Consider the following 8,627-nt stretch of genomic DNA (forward strand, 5'->3'; position numbering starts at 1 on the left):
TATATATTCTGGAGCTATTTTGCCTAAATTTGGACACTCTTAGGATTAGGTTCAACTATAAGTGACAGGAGACTCAAAATAGCAATGAATAAATTAACAGAAGTTTCTTTTTCTCTTCTGTAAAAATCTGGAAGTGAGTGGTCCAAGATATCCAAGTACTTTCTCTTTTGTTGATCTAATATGTGTGCCCAGCATTCACCACATGGCCCAAAATAAGTGCTTCGGCTCCAACTATCATGTCTGTATTCTACCCAACAGGAAAAATAAAATGAAAGGAGACGGGCATACTTTCCCCCTTCTGTTAAGGACTCTTTATATATGCACACGACACTTTCATTGATATCCCACGGGTCAGAACTTAGATACACAGACACACCAAGTTGCAAATAAATCTTGATTCTAGGTAGCCATGTCAGGGGGGTAGAGGGTGATGGTCATTATTATATAAAAAGGAGAAAATGGATATTGGCAGAGAACTAGAAAACTTTGTCAGAGGGTGACTCTGAATTTACCCCAGTTCTCAAACCTAAGGCTCCATTTCCCCATGTGTGCATTCTGACTGGCCAACATGAGCCCATGGAACATACCAAATTAACTTTTAAGCAAAAAATGAATATGACTCAAGTTTTATGTGCAAGCACCATGCTGTGATTTAAAACAGTGTGGAAATGACCCCTTGGTTTGGATGAGGTTGCAGTGGGGGTCACTTTGGTGCAGGGTTGGTTTTGTTTAGGATTCAGATGATAATGAAGGATTCCATGGGTAGCATGATGCTGGCCTGAGATGGGAGCAGTCTTTATTGCTGGGGGTGAAGGATGACATCCGTGTGACAATGATACAGACTGTCCTTGGAATCGTCCACACCAGGACCCACTGTCGTGTGCAGCAGCAGCTGAGTGAATTCATTTAGGAAAAGATATAAGGATAGATCTTACTCTCCAATGCCCTTGTCCATCCAGAAAGCCCCAACTCAAACCTGTCGCTCAATATTTGACTTTATTGCCTTTTCTCAATGAGGACTATTTCCTCATCAAAAATACAGAAGGGATGAAATTTTTCTGTCAATCTAAACAAATCCAATCCATGTCACTGTGGTGTTTATTGAAAGTTGTTTATATCCTCATTCTCTTTGACCTACCAACTCCATGTCCTATAGCTAGCCTTGCACACATAAAGTTACTCATTTGTAATAGCAAGTGATTGGGAATGACCTAAGTACTCAGTGGAGAGCTTGTCGGATACCTATAGTGCATTCTCAGAACTGAGTGCTGTGTGCAGTCAAAGGAGACAGCACGTCTACACTGGATGATTGAGAGGGACCATATCCTGAGAGATGCCAGAAAGTTTCAAAAATGCTAATTTGCTCCATTTGTGTAAAAATAGGTGGATAAGACATATGCATATTTTATATTATATGTATGAAATGTCTCTGGAAGGAGAGATCAGACAATGTTAGCACCCAGTTGCCTCCAGAGACAGAAATTCTGCATGACAATGAGACAGGGTAGAAGGGAGATTCTCGGCTCTGCCATTGTATACCTTCTAGATCTTGAACATAAAAGCAAATATATTTATTTTTCTCCTTTAGGAACATATTCTTTTCTCGATTCTGCCTTTATGAAGAAGCTGATCTTCAAAACGTCCTATGCCCCACCCTTGCTGCCCTACTAATGCTATGGACCTTTCTGTCAAGAAAGTATCTGACACTTGCAGTGATTGTAAACCATCAATAAGACAAGTGGGAACAGACCATCCATCAAACCTGCTCCTCATCAGCTGTGTCCTAGCAAACCCTCATCTGAGCATACCCACACATCCGCTTTTGCTTATCCACTGGGTTGTCACAGAGAAAGTGTGTGTGTGTGAGAGAGAGAGATAAAGCTTTGGAGAAGGAAGTTGCTGGTTATTGTAACTGGTTTGAAAAGCAGAAATAAACTTCAGATTTGGTCCATTGCCACGTCTGATGGTGTTGCATTTCTTTTTGTAATAATATCAAAATGCCAGCTGTGGCATTCTTCCCACTTCCAAAGTGGGAAAGAATGGTCAGAGAGAGAAATAAAACCCCAGAAGAGAAGAGGATTTGTGATTGTCTTTCAGGGGCAGAATCATCTGTGGAGTTCAATCCTGTCTAGTTTCTGGTCAGCCTCTCAGGCTACCTTTGGTTGACTGATTTACTTGCTTAATTTTTCATATGCTCTGACTCATTCTGAAACAATACAGGACCAAAAGCAAGTCCTTGGGGTCAGCACATTGGAGAGTTCCCTTTCGTGCCTCTGAGTCCTAGTGATCTGTTCCAGTAAAGATTACATCCTAGAAAACCCTGTGGGACGGCCATACTGTGTCAGATAGGGTCGCTGTGAGTCGGAACCAACACTACAGCGTCTAACAAGTCCGATGCCACTGCTTCATCCCAGGAGGAGTCTGAGGAAGTGCTCAAACAGGGCTCCTATCTACGGAGCCCCTGTTTCTCTCCCATTGCCGTACCTAACACTTGGGTCACCTGCGCCTTGAAGAGACAGCATCATATAGGAGTTAAGAACATAAACCATGGGGTCAGACAGCCTAAGAATAAATCCTAGTTCTCTGTTTACTTGCTATGTTCCCTAGAGCAAGTTACTTGACCTTTTATGCTTCCATTTCCTTCCTGTAGAAGGGTATACTCTGACTGGGTCTTTCTGAAGATTAAAAGTTACCTGATCAATAAAGGTTAGATTGCCAATCATTACTACCTGACTCCCTACACAGATGGTTTAAAAGAAGGGTAACTGAGTAGCTCTAGAAATGTTCTCTCTGAAACTGTCTCTTCGGAGTAGCCCTGGATTATGAAAACCTCTCTCACCTGTCTAATGCCCATAGTGTGACCCTGGAGTGGCACAGCCTCCCCACATCACTCTAAGAGAGGGGCGGCCAGTACACAGGGGTCCTGTCAGTAGATGCCAAGTTTCTCAAAAGCCAGCCATTCGTTTCCAGACTTTCCGCCTGAGGAGTGAAAACATAAAAAAAGTCTTTTTTGTGTACATGGTGAGAAAAAGGGTTAGAAAAAGGGGCAGGGGACATAAGACAAAAAGCTTACGTCTAGGAGAAAAAAAAGAGATACAAGGCACTACAGAGCTGTCCAAAGGAACTCTGTGGCGTAGTGGTTATGAATCAGACTGCTAACCTTAAGGTCGGCAGTTCGAAACTACCAGCTGTTCCGCGGGAGAAAGATGAGGTTTTCTGCTCCCGTAAAGGTTTACAGCCTCGGAACCTGTACAGGGTCGCTATGAGTCGGAACCGACTCTATGGTACTTAACAACAACAGAGCTGTCCATAGTGTTCGCTCCACTTTACACAGGCTGCTAAAGGAAACGGAACCACTAGGTGGCAGCATATGAGCAGATGAACCAAAGAGAACCAATTGCCTCCAGTTTAGGAACCTTTGCACCAATCCCAATCTACAGAGAAGGAAAATGGGCGTTGTTCTGAAGTGTTTAACACTGTAGGCAGAAGCCCTTCCATTCCTCCAGAGGAATCCGCAAGGCCTCACGTCTGGAAGGCCCGGTGGCTAGAGACAGAATCCTATTGTGCCACTGCTCTGTGCCTGAGAAACCACCCAGGAGAGTAAGAGCCGAACTACCTTCACTCCCTACATTGCTCAACACTCTATTAGCATGGCCATTGCCTTCTACATTCAAAACAAAAATCCTTTTAGTGCAATTGGTATGTGCTGTTGAGTCACCTCCGACTCACGGTGACGCTCTTGAGTGCAATGGACACTTCTTTACCTATGTTGTTGTTGTTAAGTACAGTCGAGTCGGCTCTGACTCATAGTGACCCTGAATAGGGTTTCCAAGGAGCAGCTGGTGGGCTTTAACTGTAGACCTGTGGTTGGCAGTCCAGTGCTGATCCTACAGCAGCACACCAGGACTCCTCTTTACCTACGTAGTTGGTGCTTAGTCCCATGGAGTTGGTTTCGACTTATAGTAACCCTGTGTAGGGTTTCCAAGAAGCGGCTGGTAGGTTCTAACTGCCAGCATTGTGGTTAGCAGGCGAGTGCTTCTTATCCTATAGCATCAGATCAGGACTCCTCTTTACATATAGACCAATGAAAACAACCATTTACCAAGCTGCGAAAATCTTTCAGCATGTATGTCCACCTCAGGGCAGGTTGTTGTTGTTAGGTGCCATCGAGTCGGTACTGACTCATAGCGACCCTATTCAAGGCAGGTACCACACTGTAAAAAATATAACATAAAAAATAGAATTGGCCCTAAAAAATAAAAGCAAATACACTGACTGGAAATGTGGCCTGCAACTGTTGTCGCCATCTTGGACACCGTTACATGCAGACAAAGTTGGCAAGGTTGATGTGCTGATGGGATGCAACAGGCAGAAGGGCCTTCACAATTAGAGAAAATGAAGATGTTCGGAAGCAACAGATTCCTTCAGTCTGTCCAAAGAGAAACCTCACCCAGCAAAACTGCCTTCTACTCAATGTCACAGCCACCATTTGCCAAGAGCCCCAGACAGCAACTGCTACTCAGATTATTACTCCTCTGCCTGACTCCGCTAACCAAATCCCCACCTCACTCCTGTGACTAACTGAATAGCTGTAGCGTTAGACCACTTGACTAACTACATTATATATGGGTGGCTTTTCATTAATTGCTCTGGTATATGAAATAGGAAGGGTTAGGGTAGCAGTCGTTTTTTACTTTCATGATTTTATGTGAAAGAAGAAAACAAAGATTCTAAATTTACTAAGAAAATGTACATCTAACTTTTACATGGTAATTTACACACACTGGGTAATCTCACCGGGAGCTGGTACAGTTTGGTCTGCATTGTCTAAGATCTGATATCTGAGAACACTAAATGCTCAGAAAGGCATCTTCCAGTTACATCTTATTTTTTTAAAAAAACAACTGTTTTAGTTTGCTCTTTTCCCCTCTTTTATCCAGGAAGCAAACTAACATAGACATTTAACAATTACCTCAATATTAAATTTCCCCAAACCATGGCCAGTTTTACCTCTTAGAAATCTGTATTTAATTCAACCCCAACTACATCTTTCCCTCTGGTAGATCAAAATTGAAGGAGAATTCTATTAAGTTCGTTCCCTAATTCACAACAATCCTATTCCGTTTTAAATGAGGACAGTGGCAAAGAGTAGGGCTGACTAGATCCCTCCCTCCTGTTTATATGGCAGGTACTTTGATACAAAAGGAATTGCCTGAATTTTGCATTCCTTCTGTTTTTAGCACATTAGCTTGCGTATTTGCAACATCATGTTTAGAACCAGTCAGTCTTCGAAAGATGACACAACTCATAATGAAAGACTTGGCCAAAGTCTGCCATGGGAGGGTCCATGAACTGAAAGACCTTTGTGATTTTCAGTTCGCTGTTTTGCTTATTGAATCACTCGTGTTCTGTGCAGTCAGACACCTCCAGTGAGACATTTTCAAAATCCAGATTTCCTGCCAGTCTCTGGCACCACAATAAAGCTGTGGTGGCAACACCAGCAGCAAGATCCCTGCATGTGCAGGGGGAGGGCTCCTGTCTTGAAACACCAGTCTAAAAAAGATGGAGCTGAAGAGAAGCAAAGGCAAAAGGAAACAAAATGATGAGTTGTTTTGCATCTTAAAAACAAAACTCTCAGACGCCAGGGATTAAAAAAACAAAACAAAACACAATCTCCATTTTGACTCATAGCCACCCAATAGGACAGAGTATAACTGCCTGAGAGTTTCCAAAGTTGTAGATCTTTACAGGAGCACGCTGCCACATCTCTCCTGCAGAGCAGCTGATGAATTCGAACCTGTCAAGCTTCACGTTGGCAGCTGAGCTCTTTAACCACTATTCTGTCAATTTTCCTATGCCAGATTTGTTGCTGTTATTTGCCGTTAAGCCTGTTCCTACTCATAAAGACCCTATGGAGGATTTCCTAGGCTGTCAATCTTTATGTGAGCAGAAAGCCTCATCTTTAACCTTCAGAGCAGCTGGTGGATTTGAACTGCTGACATTGCAGCTAGCATCCCAACGCATAACAGAATTTTCATCCTTGGCCAAAAAGCAGCCCTCCAAGACCACCTCCCACTGGAGCAGCTCTGGAAGGTCAAATGCTTAGCGGCTCTGATCACAGTGCCACCCGCCCCCGAGAACCTCCTCCCATACCAGACCACAGAGTCCTCAGTAGTGGTCATTCCCAATTTCAGTCATAGAAGGATGTGTGGTAAATACACTTGTAAAATGCTGAAGTGTAATAGTTCATAGATTATACAAATACTAACAATACTGTTTTGTAAATCTTTCTCCATTTGATTACATTACTAGTTACAAATTATTAATAATTAACCCGATCTCGTCAGATCTCAGAAGCTAAGCAGGGTCAGGTCTGGGTAATACTCTGATGGGAGACTGCCTGGGAATACCGGGTGCAGTAGACTTCAAATGGAGTCCTAGTGTGGCGCTGTAGGATAAGCACTGGACTGCAAGGTTGGCGGTTCAAACCCACAAGCTACTCCTTGGAAACCCTATATAGCATCGCTGTAAGTCAGAATTGACTCAATTGCACTTAATAAGAAGCAACAAGCAGACCGTTTTTTTCTATTTTCTACTTTCCCTTTAATTCCTGCTTCGTTCTCAAAAAGTTCACAAGTACTAATTACAATATCAAAGTACCAGAAAATTTGATAAAACCAGCAACTGTAAAAGCCCTGGGCGGCAACGAAAACAACAGAGTGTGTTTGTGAGCATGTGCAGATGAAACCACGTGTTTCAGTCACTCCAGTGGAGCAATAATGACAGCTCTGACCAGAGCTCATTGTTGTTGTTGTTGTTGTTGTTGTTGTGATGTGCCGTGGAGTCGGTTCCGACCCATAGCGACCCTGTACAGGGTTTCCGAGGGTGTAAATCTTTATGGGAGCAGAAAGCTTCATCTTTCTCCCGCGGAACAGCTGGTAGTTTTGAACTGCTGACCTTGCGGTTCGCAGCCCGATTCGTAACCACTACACTACCAGAGCTCCTTAGAGCTCATTAGAAGGTTCCAAAAGTAAATTAAGAATGTTTAGCCTTGTAGGTATATTGAAACATGTAAACTAGGCTTATGAAGTCATTTTTGTTGTTATAATTACAGGGATATTTTTACAAAAAGTAATAAATTTCTGTTGAAACTTCACAAAAATCTTGAGTCATTTGACAGTGTTACCAAGTGCTGTCCGAACTCCCTACTGATGGATGCCCTGGGCTCTGGTTTGCTCATTCTCAGCACACTAGTGAAATTTGTGGTGTTGGCTTTAGAAAAAGCCGCCCTCTATAGAGGACGGGACTCCTGGGGTGGTGCTGTAGGATAAGCACTGGATTGGGAACCACAAGTTCACTATGAATTGGCACCAACTCGACGGCATTGAGCAACAGCATACAGAGGACTATCCCTATTACATAGCCCAGGGAGTCAAACTAATTTTCTAGTTTGTGGATTATCACAGTGCCTTACTCCTCATCCTTCCCTTCTGCTGAGCGATTTCATTTCCCATTAGAATTTACAGAGATTGAGTAGGGAGCTTGAAATTTACAACTAAAAGGAGATTTTTTTCTTTTTCAAGAGACTTTGTTTGATTATTCTTCCCATTTCCCTATCAAAAATGAACTGTTCAGAAAACATGCTGGGGAGTTTTTGTTTTTTCCTTTGAATGAATTCATGATCCTTCTCTGGCAACTTTTTGGGACTCAATTAATGAAACATTTTAAGATGTAGCTCATCTTGTGAAATACTACCTTTTATAAATGCAATGACCCCCCCCCCAAAAAAAAAGCCACAACTATTATAAGAAACTGAAGCACAAATTAATTTATTTTCCAAATGGAGGTACTTTCTAGAGTAGAAGGGAGAACTATTAATAATGCCAGACCACAGGTATAAACCTGGATGTTGTTGCTGTAAAAATAAGGTAAAAATAAAGTTGCCCGGGGCCCGGTGAGAGAGAGGGTACCTGGCTATCCAGGTGGGAGGTTTGGCACACCACTTTAATGAAGTCCTCTCCTCACAGGCCTGGCTTCTGGGCTTTCTTCTCCTCAGATACCCAAGCCATTCTGAGAGGCCTGTTGTCTCTGGCATGAAGCCACTCCTGGGGCTGGCCTGCTGTCAGCAGCTGTGTGTGTTCAGTTCCCTCATGGGGCCCCATCACAGCCGGCCATCTCTCCACCTGGCAGAGTGCCACTGAAGGAAGCATTTTTGTGACACTGGGTGAGAATATGCCACTTCCTTGCCTCCTGTGATGGGAGTGAGTTCCAAGAGGTTTCTAGTGTTGGTCCTCAAAGAGGACATCTGGTTCCACTGCAGACACTTTCAACCTAATGAAGAGCAGCTGGCCACCTTTTCTCCCCCTTACATCTGATCGTGGAACAGAAAGCAGGCTGTGAACATTTCCCTTCCACCCACACTCATTGCTTTGCCTTCAATCACCAAGATGGCACTTACACTTTTGGAGGCCTCCAAAGGGAAGGGCCCTAGGCCAGGCCTTTCGCTAACAGATCCCACCTCAGAAAAAGCACCTGACTTCTAAAGATTTTATATAATTTCTTATCTTCAAGGATGTTTAGAGGGCAAAACTCTGAACTTATCATTTCCATGTTAGTGCAAGACTTTC

This window comes from Chrysochloris asiatica, unplaced genomic scaffold (assembly GCF_000296735.1).
Source record: "Chrysochloris asiatica unplaced genomic scaffold, ChrAsi1.0 scaffold00007, whole genome shotgun sequence".
In the NCBI taxonomy this organism is placed as follows: domain Eukaryota; kingdom Metazoa; phylum Chordata; class Mammalia; order Afrosoricida; family Chrysochloridae; genus Chrysochloris; species Chrysochloris asiatica.